The sequence below is a fragment of the Ambystoma mexicanum genome, chromosome 2q (genome assembly GCF_040938575.1).
Source record: "Ambystoma mexicanum isolate Mex_15411 chromosome 2q, UKY_AmexF1_1, whole genome shotgun sequence".
Taxonomy (NCBI): Eukaryota; Metazoa; Chordata; class Amphibia; order Caudata; family Ambystomatidae; genus Ambystoma; species Ambystoma mexicanum.
The window spans coordinates 406,864,933-406,884,111 of record NC_090924.1 but is presented as its reverse complement, the minus strand read 5'-3'; the positions used below and the strand labels follow the sequence as shown (position 1 = coordinate 406,884,111).

Sequence of the window (19,179 nt, the reverse complement as noted above, 5' to 3'; positions counted from 1 at the left end):
CACTAGGCTCCAACATTTAGAGAGTTCACACCACTCGGAGCGATCACTCCCTCCTAAGAAGGAAACTATGGGAGGTTCAAACATTCTCATAGAGGGAACAGTGTCAAGACTGACCCAGTGCAGCTCCAATGTGAGTTTAGTAAATCACAGTTTAGCGACAATCCCGCTCAACTAATTCAAGGGTGTGGGAGGATGTTCAACCACATGTGTGGGATGCTACGTTTGAGAAAGAGGGCCTGGAACTAATCATTATGAATCTTAATAATTCTAGGGCAAGCAGCCCAGACGGTGTGACAAACAAGGTCTTGAAAAATAATCTGCAGTTATGGGCTGACACCTTGAGCAATCTATTTAGGCAGATGGCATCCAATGGGGTGTGTTTGGATTCATGGCATAGCCCTATGCTTATCCTCATTTTCAAAAAGGGTGATATGGGGTCCCCGTTAAGCTGCCGACCTATCTCACTTTTATATACCTCCTCTAAGGTGTTTGCAACACTGGTTCTCAAAGAATTGAGAACTTGGGCAGAAAAAACAAACCGTATACACCCGCTCCAGACTGGGTTCTGGAGAGAGGTGGGAACCCTTCAAAGTGGAATGGCTCTTCATGCCTGCCTCCCTGACGTCGGGACTGGCGCGCACACAAATTAGTAAATAGCCACCATCGACCTCGCGGCAGCCTTTGATAATGTCGACCTCCGATGCCTTTGGAAGAAGCTCTCAAAATGCGGCAACGAGCCCGGTCTGCTGACCATGATTCAGATGTTGTACCAGAACTAAAGTTAGGCTTAATTGGAGGGGAGACTTGTCCAGAGACATTATGGTTTCCAGGGGCGTTAGACAAGGTTGTGTAGTAGATCTGACTCTTTTCAACTTGTACATGGCCGATTTATGGAAGGAAGCCATGACCTGGGGGAGGGGGGGTTATTTACCCAGATGGGGAGAGTTGCGGGTTGGTTGTATCACCTATGCAGACAACGTGGTTCTGTTTGATTATACCCTGGAAGGGCTGCAGCGCAGCTTGAATGGGCTGGGGAATTACCTCCAAAAGAACCATCTCAGGGGAAAAAATCCAGCTACATCCCGAGTAATGACATGCACTTGGAGGGGGAAGCAAATCAGTTGTACAATTAATGGTTTACCGCTAATGAAAGTGTAATGTCTGCAAGACTTAGGATTCCCTGTGTGCTTTAAAAGGAAAAGTAGAACTGAGGAAGGGGGAGGAGGGAGGAAGAAAGGGTAGGGTCCTGCCTGTCATTTGTCAAGAGAGTGAGAGGTATATTATGTGAATTTTCTTTACTTCCGCTCATAGAATTCTACCGGGCAAAGATATCTGCGGTGGTGGTATACGGGTGTGAGTTAACTACCGGCAGGAATAGGAAGTTCTATGATGTAATAGAAGGAAGGATCCTGAAGAGGGTTCTAGGGCTGCCACATTTGGTGCCTGTGAGCATAATTAGATTGGAATTGGGTTTGGTTTCGTGGTGGGCTCAACTCATGAAGCGCAGTCTCACTGCGTTTTTTAAGATGACAAAAGCAGAAACACCACACATGGACTACTTCCTGAACCTTACAATGGTAAAGCATCTGAATCCCTTCCTCTCCAAATTCAAAAAAAGTATGACATGTTTATGGCCGAGTTGGAGCTACACGATCCGGTTTCTAATGCTATATTAAAGGGCGGATAAAAAGATGGGACAATATAGCGGACATCAGCAAAGTTAGCAGATTGAAAAGATCCAAGGGCTACGAAGCAGTGCACTTCCCCCCCCAAAGGACTATATTTAAAGATATTCCCATCTGCTAAGCTCCGACTCTGGTACCTAAAGTTCAGGCTCAACTGCCTACCGACATTGGAAGTAAGACTGTGTGGGCATAAAACAGAATCACTCCAACATTTAGTAATGGACCTTCAAAGCCTAAGGGACAGAATGAATCTTTTTATTTTTTTTTAAACCTCTTTTTATTGAGTTTAACATAGTAAAAACCAAATCAGCAGTATGCTTAATCCAAGGAATAGAGAAGAAACGGGTACAACAAACACCCGTCCCCACACCCACTTCCCCGCTCCACTTCGTCAGCTACCCCATCCCCCAGACCCAGTACCCTATCTCCCTAAAACAGTCCCATCTCCCCCCCTTTAAAGATTGACGATTGGAATCTTCTTCGCAGTGTTGGTGTCCACGAAGAGCACATATCGGGTTTCTAAGTATAGCCAGAACCCTTAATTGATAAATGTTTCGGCCAACTCCCCCATACAGTCAACTTGAGTAGGTCTGCCTAGCCTCCTTATCAATGCACGTTCCAATGTACAGATTTTAAAGGTAAGTCTGAGGTAGGCCTGTTAAGTAGGCGCAATCCAGTGTATGATTAGCAATTTACGAGCAGAAAATAAGAGAATGTGTTCCAATTGTCGTACGTTGGGGTCTGCATGCCATTCATCTTCGTTTATACCAAATAGCATAGGACCAGTGGTGAAGTTAATGGAGGTGTCAGGAATACCCGAGACAAATTTCGGAATTCTCTGCCAATAAGTTATTATAGCTGGGCACCACCACAAAATATGTCCCAAAGTACCCAGCCGCCCACACTGGCGCCAGCACGCTGCAGAGCACACCAGGCCCATGCAACACATTTTATAGGGAGAGTAATATAGTCGCTGGATTAATTTGTATTGAACTTCTCTGTTGCAAATGTTGTATGTCATGAAGGGGATACTCTCAAAGTAGGCGAAGATGCTGCTGGGCCCTTTCCGCATTTGGACCAGGTCAGGTGGCACAAGAAGCATGGGTGGGTCGCGGTCCACGCCAGTGCAGGTGGCCATCTGCGGGACTGAAGCAGCCTAGTTATTGAGTGGCGCAGGGGGAGAGGAACAGAGCAAACTACTCACCCCTGCAGCCTCCAATCAGGCGGGTTGTGCTGCATCACTCAGCCGTTGTGTTGCTCGGGGTGGGTGGCACCGACCCGCACCTGGGCCGCCTGGAGCGGAGACACCTCCCCCATCTGGTCTGTAGTTGTTGTGAGGCAGCAAGTTTCACCGAGCCGACCCCTTCTCGTTATCAGCATAAGATGCATTTTCACACCATAGGGCGTAAGGAGTTACAAGAAGCGCATGAGTCTTCTCCTCAGGATGCACACAGGATGTAATCCACCATATTTCCATGATTTAGGCTTGCAAACCAGGCGCGTCTGCCATTGTCGTTCCTATCCTTTGCGGAGCTCTAACACTGAGCCGCCATATTGCTAGGGCTCTCGAGCACCCCGACAGAAGGATTATTATGCTTGGGCCCTTTGTTAATTCACCAGCAGGATTCATAGCAGTGGACTTATGGCATGTGCTGCTGTTTACGGCCCACCTTTCACTTAAGCTTGTCCTGGTAACATTTCTGATTCCGATTTTTGAAAGCGTTGATGAAGTTATGATGTTAGCTGAGGCTGAAGCTGAGAAACTGGCAAACTTGGGAGGGGATTACTGGCTTAGGTTTCAACATTTTGATTGTGGAAGGTAAGTTTGGGGATTCTGTGCAAAGTGTGACTGGCATGGCTATGGAATTTGTTAAATCTGAGCAAGTGCATTCATCTGATAGTACTGCTTGGTTTCGTTTTCTTTTTCTTATTTTAGCTTAATGTGGTTTTTATATAGTAGGGGTATATGGTGAGCCTTGATCTTCCAGGATTGTTTGAACACATAAAAAGTGCATAAAAAAGGCTTTTTTATGTCGCACCCCAAAAAATAACTTTTTTTGTTCATTTGGTATTAGAACTTTTCTATTTGTTCCACAACACAAGTTATTATTTGTAACAAACATATTCTCTTCAAAAACAATTCAAAAGTATACACAATCGGGCCTTCATACAAATCTATAGCCCATGTGATAACTTAGCATTTCATTTTCAGACACAACAAAAACTGTGATACACAGTTGAGACCTATAACAACATAAATCTCTGCTCACAGTGCAGTATATAGTAACCCTGCTAAGGTCCAGGATACATTCAAGTGTATGTTTTTTGTAGGACCTCCCCTTTGTTTGCACCGTCAATTATTGTTGTCGTTAAACGTCGACAGTGTGTTTCGGCTGTCTCTAGAACCAGGATTGTGGTTCCACGATATGCGGCCTTGATCAGGACGAGTTCACTTTAGGTACACAAGTATGTGTTTTGTGTCTATAAGGAAAACAGACGTGTGTATGAATAAATGAAAGGAGTGTGACGTGTATTCAGATAGGCCTACTAAATGCGTCAAAAGTGATTAAAGTAAACAATAAATGTATGGCATCCTACCTTGTTAGTTGCCCCACCTCGAGGGGGGAAGCCAATAGCCCTCGGGTGTAGAATTAGCCCTGCCCTGTCCAGAAAGGTTTGGGTCACTGAATATATATATATATATATATATATAATCAGTGTTAAACTAGAGAGGTAAAATAATTGCAGCATACTGTTATTAGAAGGAAGGGCTTACCCGTTCTTCTCTCGAAACAACCTCTCGGTGTCTGGTATCAAGTTTTAGAAAAATCAGAACAGCGAAGTTAGTCCACAGGGTCCTGTGATGGACAGAAAAGAGGGTTACATGTTGGAAAGGCCCCACAGGTGCGCTGTGCAAAATAGAGGAACACTCGCCATAGTTATACAAAGTGAGCATTCATTAGTGACAAATGCATGTAGGATTAGATCATGCAGGAAGCGGGAGCTGCGGTTGAATGTGAGAGCTAACAAGCTTGCGTAATATTTAGAGTGGCAAGAACACATCAAAACCTATCAAGGTGCAAAGTAGCATTCAACTGTTGCCGCCGACATAACCACGATGCACAATGCCGCAAAGTTATCTCCACTCGGCTAGTGTGAAAGTGCACGTCTCAAATATGTATTAATAATCACACACATGTTTTTCAGAGGCAAAACAGAATTTAACTAATGCTGATGTGCAAGACACGCTCTTGATTGCAGCGTCGAGAATCTATTAGTGTGTAAGCCTGTCTGACCTAATTTCCACTGCGGGACTCCTCCGTAGTGTGCTGCTCGCAGGATAGTAGCAGCAAGAAACTGTTAGTGTTGGTTGCTAGGAAACCCACCCCGACCTTCGGCACAATTTAAGCTAGTATGGGAAAATAGGATGGACATTTTAGAATAGACTATTAAGGCTAGAGGCAAGTGCATAATATTCTAAATAAATTATCATGCCAGGTCCGGGATTCATTATCGCTGTATCAATTCAGCTACATAGTATGTCGAAACAATTTCAGGAAGGGCTTGCGTGGGACAAAAGGAAAAGGGGGCCCCAGTGTGCATCTACCAGCATCAAGTTGTAATACAATAGACACAAAGTCAGACCACCATGAATGCCTATATAAATGCTAAATTATTATTAATGGCCTTGTTTAAAAAAAAAAAAGGCAGCCATCGATGACACCCTACCCAAAGTCTGAGGCGGAGCCCGGATTATGGCTACTCTTTTAGCAATGTATTGGTCATATCTATCCGCGTGGATTGATTTTCAGAATTAAATATATTACAGATCAGGCAAAAACCTGATTATTCCATTTGACTGGGATGTTCGCCCCTGGTGTACATAATGATCTACTACTGGTTTTTCGGCCACCCGATTTCTTAAATAGGAGCGATGCTCTGAAATCATTTGTCCCACCTCCCGAATGGTCTTCCCCATGGAACAGCAATTTGCAGGGGCATGTAATAATATAGATGAAAAATGTACTTTTTACAGTTTGTGGGGGTTCTCCATTCCCATTTGACTGTGCCATGTTCAAAACCACCTTTTCGAGTTGAAGTTGCAGGCTACGCAGCCCCCACATTTGTGGTGACCCTTCACTGGAGGTAGTCCCCATAGAGATAGCACAGCACCTCTTGATTGTCCGGTGGTGTTTTGTACGTTTGTACCAACTTCTGTCTCATATTTGCATTTTTCTTAAAAGCAAACAATGTCTTTTTGTTCAAGGTACCTGGATGTTTAACCAGATGCCATTTCTTCTGTAGGATTCTCTTTATATGGTTACTCGCCAGACCAAATGTTGTGACACAAACCAGCCTTTCGAAGGGATTGTGTCCTCCGACGTATTCCTCATCTTAGATATCTCCTTCCAGCTCTGCTGGCCTCGGAAAATGTTTTCTCTCTCTAGAGGGCGCTGCGCGTCGACGTCCTCCGAGTCGATGTCCCTCGACAGCCGCCGTATCGACGTCGACGTCATCCTGCCTATAAAGGCAGCGCGCAGCGTCCGTTGCTCAGTTCCGTTTTTCCGCGCTTACTCAGTGCCTCGGAATACCGTTGCTCAGTTCTTGTCAGATTAATACCTAGTTACCTCGAGTTATTCGATCCGTACTCGATGGCTTCCTCGTCGGAACCGACAACTCCTCGATCCGGCTTCAAAAAATGCAGAGATTGTGGAAAAAAGATGTCGCTGACTGACCCTCACAGAGTTTGTCTGTGGTGTTTGGGAGCTGAACACCATTGTTCGGAATGCGAGGACTGTATGTCCATGACAGCTAAGGCCCTGAACGAGCGTAGGGGGAAGCTGGAGAAAGGTAAGACTTTTAAAGCTTCTTCGTCGACAAAGTCGAGACACTCGTCTCCTCGTCACCATTGGCGCTCCAGGTCTCGGAGTTGGTCCCATCACTCCTCGAGATCGAAGCACTCGAAGAGGAGACAGTCGAAGATCCCCTTCTCCGTCTTCCTCTTCCTCGCCAAAAAGAATCCCTTGCCCCACGAAACATAGTTCCCGGGCTGAATGGGAGGAATTCCGCAAAAATATGATGAGCGTCTTCCAGAAAGCGGCCTTGACCCCCTTGAAGACTGCCGAGAGCGATGCTCTGGTCGAAAGACCCGAAGGTCAAAAACGCCGCGAGTCGCAGTACCCGGCGAAGGAAACCTCTCGAGCGCGTCTCAAACCCTCGAGTAGGACTATGACCTCCAAACCTTCCTCGAAGGTTCCGTCGACGCCGTCGACGAGTGTTCCGTCGACGCCGAGGTCGGTGTCTTCGACGCCGGTTTCGAAGGGACCTTCGACACACGGGTCTGTCGACTCGACGCCAGCTTCGACACCGGCGTCGACGCCAAGAAAAGTCACGGTTACGACACACCCAGTGACTATCCCCAGGTCCTCGACGTCAATGGCTTTGAGATTGTCGAGTAGAATTCCAATTCTGTCGAGGTCTTCGAGGCCTCCGCCTTTGTTTTCAACGCCACGTTCGAAGCCTTCGACGTCGGCGTCGATGACATCGACGTTTTCGAGGCCGATAATGACAAGTTCGGCACCCTCTGCCTTGGAAATGGGATTTACTCCCTTTATGAGTTCAGAACAATTGAGAACTATGTCCTCAATCTTGGAAGAGGGTTAATTGTCTGAACAGGAAGACATATTTGAGTTGCAGGGACCTGTAACCCCAATTAGAGAGGAATTTTCCTCTGAAGAACGCAGGTTAAAGGGTCTTCATGATTCCTTACATGAGGCAAGTGGATTAGACACTTCCCCTGAGGTGGAGTTTGCTAGGCCAGACCCGGGGGAGCATGCTGAAACCCCCTATAGAGCCTTAATGGCCAGGATCACAGAGTTCATGGGGTGGTCTGCACCTTCACAATCTTTTCAACAAGATGACCTCAAGGATATTCTTGACAAAGGCCCACAGGAGGATCCTGTGGTGCCTTTTCATAAAGCTCTTCAGAGGAAGATCATGACAAACTGGGAAACCCCAGATGTCGTACCAGCAGTTAATAAAAAATTGTCTACAAAGTACAGGGTATTTTCTACAGACCCGGAGTTCTTGTCTAAACACCCATCCCCAGAAAGTCTGGTGGTACAGGCAGCATCCTCTACCAATGTCAAGACGGCTTATCCTACCGTCCCACAGGACAGGGACAATAAAAAATATGATGCTATGGCAAAGAAAGTCTTTTCAGCATGTAGCATGGCGTTAAAATCTGTGAATGCTACTTGCACCCTTGCTAGGTTCAGCCATACACTTTGGGTGTGTGCTTCTACAGCGGCTGACTGCATCCCAGAGGGAGAAGAAAGGGATGCGTTCCTGAATATTATACAGGACGGTAAAGACGCTATGTGCGAATCCCACCAGACGGGCATTGATTCGGCTGACAGTATCAGCAGAGCAATGGCGGCAAGTACACCAACCAGGAGATTCGCTTGGTTGAGAAAGTCTGGTTTTGCCCCAGATGTGCAAGCCAGACTCTTGAACATGCTATTCGATGGCTCTTCTTTGTTCGGGAAAAAGGCGGATGACAGTTTAGAGAAACTACAAACTTCAAAAGCAGCAGCTAAATCCCTAGGAGCTGCAATCCGTCAGACTCCTTTTCGTCCCACAGGAACCTCTGCGAGGGGCAAGTCCTTTCGCTTCTACTCCGCATTCGGAAGAGGTAGAGGACGACCGGTTCAAAGGGGACAAAGAAGAACTACCCGAGGTGGACGGGGTAGATATTCAAAAGCCGCAGCAACAGCAGGTGCCTCTTTACCATCGGCATCTGCATCAGCCGCCCCAAAACCACTCTGAGGACTTCCCTCACAGGACACCTGTAGGAGGCAGGTTGACTCAACATCTGGCGGTATGGCAGGCTAGCACGTCAGATGCTTGGGCATTGGAAACAGTTGCCCAAGGTTACTGCCTGCCTTTCCTACGTATACCTCAGAGTCATCCACCGGGGATCAGCTCTCAGAAAGCTCCAGATCCACTCCTCTTGCAGGAAATTTTGGACCTGCTAGAGAAAGGTGCCATAGAACCGGTACCTGTAGCGGAGAGGAACAAGGGCTGGTACTCCCCTTAATTTCTCATTCCAAAAGAAAGACGGAGGACTGAGACCCATCTTGGACTTGCGAGAGTTGAACAAATTCCTCAGAAAAGACAAATTCAAGATGGTCACACTTTCTCAGATCCTCCAGGCCCTTCAGTTCCAGGACTGGTTGGTATCTCTGGACCTTCAGGACGCTTATTTCCATGTGCCTATCCATCTCAAACACAGGAAATACCTGAGGTTCGCAATTGGCAACTCTCACTATCAATTTCGAGTGCTGCAATTTGGGCTGACCTCCGCCCCGAGGGTCTTCACCAAGTTAATGTCGGTAGTGGCTGCAAGTCTAAGGAGGGAAGGTATTCACATCTACCCCTACCTGGACGATTGGTTGATCAGGGCTGTTTCTTCGGAACAAGCTCAGATCCAGCTAAATCACGTGTGCCACTTCCTTCACAGACTGGGCTTCTCCCTCAATTTAAAGAAGTCACAAATGATACCATCGCAGAGACTCCAGTTCATAGGAGCGATCCTGGACACTTCCCTGGGAAAAGCCTCGCCACCAGAGGTGAGGGCTCAAGATATTCTACAGATGGTCACCAAGTTCCAACAGGCCCAACGTCTCCCAGCCTTCGACTTTTTGAGGTTGCTAGGCCTCATGGCTTCCTGCATTTTCCTAGTGCCAGAGGCTCGCTTGAGAATGAGATCCCTCCAGTGGGCACTGAGGACTCAGTGGTCACAATTCTGAGGGAGAATGACAGATCTTCTTCAAGTTCCCGACAGAGTAGCTCGAGACCTTCAGTGGTGGGCCTGTCAGGAGAACATTCTGAAAGGAGAACAGTTTTGGCAACCCTGGCCAGAGATAACAGTAGTCACGGATGCCTCACTCACGGGGTGGGGAGCCCACGCCAACGACTTGACCATCAGCGGTCGTTGGTCTCCATCGGAGTCCAGAGTACATATCAACCTGTTAGAGCTGAGAGCCATCAGACTTGCGCTGAAGGCGTTCCTGCCAGCTGTACAAGGGAAGAACGTCCTGATAATGACGGACAACACGGTGGCCATGCATTACCTCAACAAAAGAGGAGGCGTAGGATCACTACCCCTGTGCAGAGAGGCGATGCACCTCTGGTTTTGGGCAATCCAAGAAGGAATATCTCTATCGGCAGTTCACCTAGCCAGAGAGAAGAACTTGACAGCGGACGCTCTGAGCAGGCAGGGCACAGTCTCCCACGAGTGGGAACTAGCTCAGGAAGTCCTTCAAGAGATCTTCGTCCTTTGGGGAACCCCTCAGGTAGATCTGTTCGCCACCAGCCTAAACAGGAAATGCGACCTGTTCTGCTCAAGGGAATTTCCCCCGAGAGGAGCTCTGGGAGACGCGTTCATAGTGGACTGGGAGTTTCCGCTTCTGTACGCGTTCCCACCGGTCCCTGTCATTCCTCAAATGATCAGGTGGTTGAGAAGATTCCGGAGAACCATGATCCTAATTGCCCCGGATTGGGCCAGGAGAACGTGGTACCCGGACCTTCTAGACTTGTCCATCTGCCCTCCAATTCGACTTCCACTCAGAGAGAACCTACTCTCACAGAAGGGAGGTCAGGTTCTCCATCCAGACATCAAAACCCTCAACCTTCACGCTTGGCTTCTGAAAGGCTGAGGTACAAGGATTGGGACCTCCCTGATGATGTTATGGAGGTGTTGCTTTCGGCAAGGAGGCCAGCAACAAAGTCTTTATACCGCTGCCGTTGGAACAGATTTTGCAGCTGGTGTAGAGAACAGAATATCGACCCTTTTTCATGTGGTACACCAATGGTTTTGTCCTTCCTACTATATTTGGCAAATTCAGGCCTTCAAGTTGGCACCATTAAGGGGTATCTCGCAGCACTATCCATCTTTAAGCGTACTGCGGAAGAACCATCCTATTTCAAATTACCCTTGGTAATACAGTTTCTAAAGGGGTTAACCAATGTTTATCCCCCAAGACCATTCCAAGTTCCCCTATGGGATTTAACCTTAGTACTAACTTTCCTGATGGGCACACCTTTCGAACCTCTCCATTCTTGTTCGTTAAGATTCCTTACCCTTAAAACTGTTTTATTAATAGCACTTACATCTGCTAGAAGGGTGAGCGAATTACAAGCTCTTTCTTGTAAACCCCCTCACACAATATTTCACAAAGACAAAGTTGTCCTGCAAGTGAAGCCTAATTTCCTCCCAAAGGTGGTTTCTGAATTCCATATCACTCAGAAGATTACCCTACCATCTTTCTATCCTCCTCCTCACCCGGGGAAAGAGGAAGAGAGGTTACACAGGCTAGACCCTAGGAGGGCTTTAAGTTTTTACATCAATAGACTAGCCAGGATAAGACAGGCAGACCAGCTGTTTGTAGGTTACGCAGGTCACAAGCTGGGGTTACCAATAACTAAGCAGACCATTTCCAGATGGATCATTCTAGCCATTCTGGAATGTTATAAACTGGCAGGGAAAGAGCCCCCTCAAAACCTTAGGGCTCATTCGACCAGAGGTATTGCAGCTTCTTCGGCCCTCAAAAGAGGCGTGCCGGTTAAAGACATCTGTGCGGCCGCTACATGGTCGTCTGTCCATACCTTTACACGTTTTTACAATTTGGATTCCTCCTCCAGTCAAGAGACTAGGTTTGGAAGGGCTGTACTGCATTCTATTCATCAATAGAAGACAGCGTGAAGTCAGTACTCCCTCCTCCAATAATAGAATATTGCTATGGGAGCCTATCTAAGATGAGGAATACGTCGGAGGACACAATCCCTTCGAAGAACAAGTTACTTCTTACCTTGTAACGTTCTTTCGACGGGCTGTTCCTCCGACGTATTCCTCATCGACCCTCCCATCCATCCCCGCACTTCTACTTCCCTTGTTGTTGCAGTTTACGCTCCTTCAGGGTGATTAGTTTAGTCCAGAAAGTATTATTGTGGGCTACAAAACGGAACTGAGCAACGGACGCTGCCCGCGGCCTTTATAGGCAGGATGACGTCGACGTCGATACGGCGGCTGTCGAGGGACATCGACTCGCAGGACGTCGATGCGCAGCGCCCTCTAGAGAGAGAAAAAATGTTCCGAGGCCAGCAGAGCTGGAAGGAGATATCTAAGATGAGGAATACGTCAGAGGAACATCCCGTCGAAAGAAAGTTACAAGGTAAGAAGTAACTTGTTCTTCTGGTTTTTCTCTACTTGGCTTCACCAAGGCCAGTTCCCTATTTGTATTGGCTGCTCGTTTTAGGTTATTCTTTATGGGTTTTCTCGGATATCCTCTGTCCGTGAACCTTTTCTTTAAATGTTCAACATGGATTGCGAAGTCTTCTCGCTTACTGTAGTTTTTACGGATTCTGAGGAATTGGCTTTGCGGGAAATAGATTTTCAGGCCCACCGGATGAAAGCTAGTAAAGTGTAGAAGTCCATTTCTATCGGACTGTTTTCTATATAGGGTAGTGGCATATCTCTCCTGGTTTTTATAGATTTTCAAGTCCAAAACACTCACACTATGACGGTTGTACTCCATAGTGAATTTACATGAGTATCACATCCATTTAGCCATCTGACTCTAAGCCCTTTTGATCAATTTTTTTCCCCGTCCAAATGCAGAACACGTCGTCAATGTAACGTTTCCATGTTGTTATATTTTTAGCAAATGGATTGTAGCTTGATCGGGTTTTGAAATGCGCTATATATAAATTGACTACATCGGGAGCAAAAGTGGCACCCGTGCTTACCCCTTTCTTTTGTTGATAAAGCAGTTTTTTGTAAAAAAAGTAGTTTTGGGTCATGGCCAATCTCGTACATTTACCAATGAACGTGCTGGGAGGTGTTTGAGGACATCTCCTTGTGTCTAGGATCAAGACAAGAATTTCCAACTTTCCACCTGTGGAATAGAAGTGTATAGGGACTCCACATCCAGAGTGACAAGTACCTTGGCTAATTGGCTTGGAGATCCTGAGTGGTGTTAAAAGGAGAAAGGAGCTGGTCCCCGAGCGTGTGTTAATCATGTTCTCGCTCCATGTGCTGCTAGTAAGACTAGGAGAAGGCTTGTCTTCAGTCACATCATCATCAGTCTCCATGTCCATTGAGTCCAGGCGGCCGGATGTAGAGGTGGGCAGGCTAAAAACCTTGATGGAGCATGACACAAGCAGAGGTTCAGGAACCAGATGTTCATGCAATAAAAGGCTTTGTGGCAACCCCCCCTAACCTCCTCACCCCAAGTCCTGTGTGGGAGACAGCTTGCAGGGGTGACTTGTGCAACATCTTATGACACTAATGCTGATCGTTTGCCTGCCCCATGATTTATCAATTCTGATAAGAGGCGAGGAGTAGTCCCTGTAGAGGCCGAAAGGGAAATTGGGATTACAATAACGGGAGGTTTCAGCTAGGTTTGGGTATGGGGGGTCATTTTAACTGCCAGTAACTTTGGCTTTGACGTTATGATGGTCCGAATAGACAGGATTTCCTGCGGTGAACGGCAGATCTTAATCAGTGACTGGTCTTTCTCGATTTTTAGCTGTAGAATTCTCTTTGAGACACAAAGCAGTCAATCCACCCCAATTGCTGGTTGTCTCTCGCCTGTTGTGATCTCCTGGTTCTGTTGTTATCCCTTCCAGGGCATCTTAGTGGAACCTCAGGAACTGGTGAATTTCTTGTTTCAGGGAAAATGCCTCCCTTATGAAGTTAAAAGGGCTGTAGGTGTTTTCCCCAGAAGCAGGGTCAATGTTAATGGCACACTCCCCACTTAGTTGGGGTGGGCAAATCCCAGTTTTCTCCTCATGACTATAATCTTCCGCTTGGACTAGGGCTCTGTGTGAGCTTGAATAGTAGGCTGGGAGGTAAGCTGGGTATGAAAAAGTGGGGCAGGGTGGGGAAGTGGGAGGTGACTCCAATACCTCGTTAAGAGATTTCAATGATACCCACGTACTGGGATTCAGAACAGACAATCACCCTGCAGCAACCCCCGGCCCAACTTTAGCCACTCTCACCTGAGGATGGACGTCTAGTGAGGGTCCTTGCTTGCATTCCAGTGGCTGGGCTTGGGGGTGTAGTCTTGTCACCACCAGACTCTTCACCACATGCCCAGCTTGCGCAGAACATCCTTGCAGTGCGAAACACCCTGTGCTTTTGGTCCAGTGGGCTTCAGTCCTGGCAGGTCTTGGAGCAGGTTAAATGTGGAAGGGGGTGTGGCCAAGCGGTCTGGCACTGAGTGACGGAAACCCTCCTGGGACAAACGGCAGCAGCAGCCCCTGCGGCGCAGAACACCCCGTGCCATTGGTCACGCAAACTATTCGGTTAAAGTAGAACTAACAGTTACATTTGCTGAATATTAAATAAAAGGGAATATCTTGCATCCGAGTGGTCGTGTGTGGCAAGAAACACGTTTTCCATGGTTTCTGCACATTCAACTATGCGAAATGAACAATTATTGAACACCAAATTGAAGTAAGATTTTGCTGTTGAACAGAACTAATACTTTACTACTAAACGGGTGAAATCTAAAGGAGGAAAGAAAGTTTAAATCAATATAAACCAACCTACATTAAAGTACAAAAAATCTATATAATTATAAACCAATCACTGTATGCTGCACTATAAAAGGATGTGAAAAGAACAGGCAAACAAAGGATACTGAATCCTGATTTACAGTGACATTTTCAAACAGTGGGGAAGCTACAACGGTACATTTGAAAACAAAGTCCAGCTATACTACAGAAGTCAGAGACCTTTTGTGTTTGTTTTGGAACTGTGACATTTGGAACTTGGGGAAGGGAACCCTGAGTCCTACCTTGGGTAAGGAAACCCACATTTGGCACAGAGGACCATACTGCCTACTTTTTATCCGCCTCCTCATCCTTCCAGGGACGAGGAGAGGCTTGCTTAATCGCTTAGATCCAAAAAGGGCATTGAGTTTTTACATCAATAGACTAGCAAAGCTCAGATAGGACGATCAGCTTTTTGTTTGATAGGCTGGTCACAAGCTGGGTTAAGCTGTAACCAAGAAAACTTCATCCTGTTGGATTATTTTATGCATTTCTGAATGCTACAATTTGCCGGGCAATGATGTTGCTACGAGCTTACAAGCTCATTCTACCAGAGGTGCTGCTACATCTTCGGCTTTGCAACGGGGCATACCAGTGCAGTACATCTGTAGTGCTGCAACTTAGTCTTCTCTTCATACCCTCACAATCATTATTGCCTGGATTCTACATCGAGTCAGGAGGTGAAGTTTGGGAAAGCTGTTTTGCACAGCATTAATGAAAAGTAAATTCACTGTTCCCACCTCCTACAACATTCGGCATTGGGAGGCTATGGAAGTCTTATCAAAGATGAGGATTACGTGGGAGGACACAATCCATTTGAAGAACAAATTACTTAACCCTGGTAATGTTCTTTCGACTGGATGTCCCTCCCATATATTCTTCCTCGCCTTCCCAACCTGCCCTTATACCTTTGGGAGAATTTCCCTGTTCTACATCTTCCTCTCTTCGAACGTCCGATCATCTTGTGGCCTTAGAGACATCTGTGCAAACAAAAGGACCCAATTCAACTGTGAACCATTCAGATTCACCAACATATCCATAGTGGAAACTGAAAAGGTGATATCTTCCCTGAAATCTTCCAACTGTCAAGGCGACAGCTGCCCTGCACAAGTCATTAAGGACGCAGCCAGAGACTTAGCACCCTTCATAGCTAAGCTAATTAACACATCCTTTAGAACTAGCAGGGTACCCACTAACCTCAAAGAATCTTGGGTACTGCCCCTCCTTAAAAAACAGACCCTTGACCCAGCCATCCCTACTAATTACAGGCCCATCACGACGGTACCATTTCTCCTTAAAATTATCGACAGAGTAGCCTACCTCCAGATACAAAACTATCTAGAGACGAACCAATTACTAGGATCGCGCCAATCTGGTTTCAGACCACTACACAGCACTGAAACTGCCCTAATTGACCTTAAGACTCAAATCGACGAGTTGAAGGATAAAGGCAACACAGCTATGCTCCTCCTCCTTGACTTATCAGCGGCATTTGACTTGGTGGACCATGCAGTGTTATGCAACCACCTAGCGTCTGCCGCCTACTTCTTAAGTGAAGCGATAGCTTGGGTACAATCCTTCCTGGCTAACCGGACGATGAGTGTTCTCCCCTTTAGCCTCTGCGGACCCAATACATATCACCTGTGGTGTCCCATAAGGTTCATGTGTCTCCCCCACAATGTAAAATATCTTCACTAAGCCACTCTTCGACAAACTTGACAGACTGGGGATAAAATACACTAACTATGCGGACGATACTCAGATCCTCATACCACTTTCTGGCAATTTAGTTGAAGATACAACTCTAGTAAATAAGATTTATCTCCTCATTCAGGCATGGATGGCCTCACACGGCCTCTGCCTGAATGACGACAAAACAGAGATACTGATCTTAGGCTCCGACTCCAACCTCAAAAAACTCAGTCCCAATTACTGTGCCTTCAATATTGATGGCAATTTAATCAAAATAGCAACTGAGGTAAAAACTCTAGGTTTCTACCTCGACGCTACACTTTCTCTCAAAAAACAAACTAATGCCCTCGCATCCTCGACGGCCTACACATGCAAATTAATCAGGGCTTGCAGACCCTACTTCTCCAAATCCAACTGCATAACACTTGCCAACGCCCTAGTAATGTTGAAATTAGACTACTGCAACGCCCTCTACTCGGGGGCCAGCAAGTCTATCATAAAGAAAATGCAAACACTACAAAATAATGCCCTTAGAGCAGCTCTGGATATACCTCGCAGAGCACACCTTTCTAATACTAGGAAAGAGCATCACTGGCTAAAAATTAGCGACAGAGTCCTCCTCAAAACGCTATCCCTCACTCACAAAGGACTGAACAATAACACCCCACCATACATTTCGGATAAACTACGTAGAAAATCGTTCACATACCACACGAGAGCAGCCAACCACCTCTTGCTTGTAAGTCCTAAATTTAAATTAAAACAACGGGCGGAGCCAGTTTCCCTGTAAAAGCTGCTTGCGCATGGAATGCCCTTCCCTCTGCACTGAGAGCTAATCTTCCATACTTGAGCTTTAGACGCCACGCAAAAAAGTGGCTCTGGTCCAACGCCAACTAACTAACTCTCTCGGCCTGGATTCACCATGGCTACCTACGGTGAATAACCACTATGTCATTCCTGATCCCTGACCTGACTTCCTCGTGGTATAGGAAACCCCCTTCCTCCTGTACCCTTTATACATGCTTGCTAAATTGTTAATAACATTTGTACTGTATCCTCTGTATGCACTATTGTATGTAACTAAGCTTAAGTATTCTTGTAACTGCTGCGCCCGGCTACCCCTGGGTTTTGATGCGCATTATCAAATAATAAACTAAACTAAGAACTGAGGCATCGGGTGTGGTGTGTGCTATAATATACACTGATGTCGACGTCATACTCGAGCGCGTGTAGAGGCCGCAGAGGGATATGAGAACTACAATGTTAAAACGCACGGCACCCCCTGCTGTGAAAAATGTCCAAAGAAGCTGACGCTTTGGACATAAGCTGGGATATATCAAAGATGAGGAATATGTGGGAGGAACATCGTTGAAAGAACATTACCAGGGGTAAGTAATTTGTTCTTTTCATACATCCGCACAATCTCACACAAACACATCAGTCCAACCACCCTCTTTATTGGCTCAATCGAACACAGAAACTTAACCGCCATAAGCAGAAGACTTGAACTTATTTGCAAAAAAAGGAGTTGCGGTTACAGGCTTTTTCAGTGCTTGTCAGGGGCGTAGACTGGGTAGGGCCTAAGCAGAAAAGGTTCGGGCCAAAATCTGGAAAATGCCCATTCAGCAGCATTGTGCATCTGTGGACATTTACAGATAGGTCTGTGTCAGCAGCTGAGTAGCCGCGATGGATATCCGGCTCTGGCTCGCATGTCAGGAACCAGGACGCTTTCCTTGCTTTTTAGTTCCTGTTTGCTTTGAGCACGGGAGCCAGACACCTAGAAAGCAGTTGAGGAGGCAGCTGCGTGTTGAGTATGGAGAGATACAGTTAAGAGACAAAAGGCATTTTTATCTGTGTGAGTGAGGATTGTATGTTTGTATGTATGTTTGCATGCAAGATGGTTTCTGTGTAAGTGCACTCATATGAATGAATGCATTGTGAGTGATGTGGATAGGTGCAAGTGTGTATGCAAATGATGGTGCATTGTAAATGCCCTGGGTGCTTGTATGAATGACGGAGTGAAAGCTGCAAAGGTGAGTGATTGTGTATGAACGTGTGTGTGCTTGCGATGTTGGGACACAGAGGCATTGCAGCATGGACGTTTTCTTACAGGGGCATAGCATGATCTAGCATTTTTTGGGCAAAACAAAGTCAACTTGATGAGAATTAGGATGTGGAGGAGGAGTTTGGGTGAAGGTTGGTGCTATGAGCTGGTAGCCTAGATCTTTTCACACTGTGGGATAGAATGTTTTCCTCCTATTAAGGGCAAAACCAACATTGTGCTTATATGGGAAGAGGGGCATTTGTTCAGCTAGCAAGGAAATGTTTTCTTACTGTGGCGTGGCATTTCGTGACTTTATTTTTTTCTGGCAAAGCCAATATGAGTGTTCTTACATCAGGGCGGGGAGGCCATGCGTGAAGCCAGTAAGGACATGTTTTCTTAATGTGGAATTACATTGTTCACTGGTATTAAGGGCACAGCCAACATGATTCTTATTCTAACATGTGGGGATCATTTTGACAGCCAGCAAGGAAATGTTTTCTTACTGTTAGATGGCATTTTTTTTACTGGCATTGGTGGGCAAAACAACATGAATGTTCTTATATGTAGGCATTTGTGTAGCCAGCACAATAGCTTGTTTTCTTACTGTGGAATGTTTTTTTTTTTTACTGCCGTTAAGAGCAAACCTCATGTATATTCTCACGTGGGGATACTGGCACTTTTTGGCTGAGTCAGCATGAACATGTTTTCTTGTACGATTAAGGGCAAAGCAAACCTGAGTATGTTCCACTGGCATATGTAGGGGCACAATGAGCCTGAAAATGTTTTTTTCCATTGGCCAGTTTCTGTCGTTACTGAGCAAAGACATTATAGAAATGTGTTGGAAATTATCCTGCACATTGATGGTGAATTGACACCTAATTTTTTATACCTAACTCTACAAACCCGATTGTAAGCTGTGTGGCTGTTTATTTAATTTTTCACAGAAAGTGTGCTGTAAAATGCACCCATTATTTAACAGATTTTCCTGTCCCTTTCCCCTCCTCCCACCCTTTACCCTCCGACCTCGTTGGTCAGGGCTCCCTTGCTATGCTTGGTCGCTTCTGCATATTCGGCCGAGGTTTAGAGCAAACATCCTTCCCTCTGTTAGCTCCGCTCCCCATGGGATGGGCCCAACTACAT

At 46.2% G+C, this 19,179-nt stretch overlaps 1 protein-coding gene across 3 annotated transcripts in view; it reads left to right on the top strand.

The window, feature by feature from the left end:
- Window positions 1–19,179, top strand: part of ARAF (A-Raf proto-oncogene, serine/threonine kinase) — a 1,000,066-nt gene that overhangs the window by 174,532 nt on the left and 806,355 nt on the right. The window lies entirely within an intron of this gene.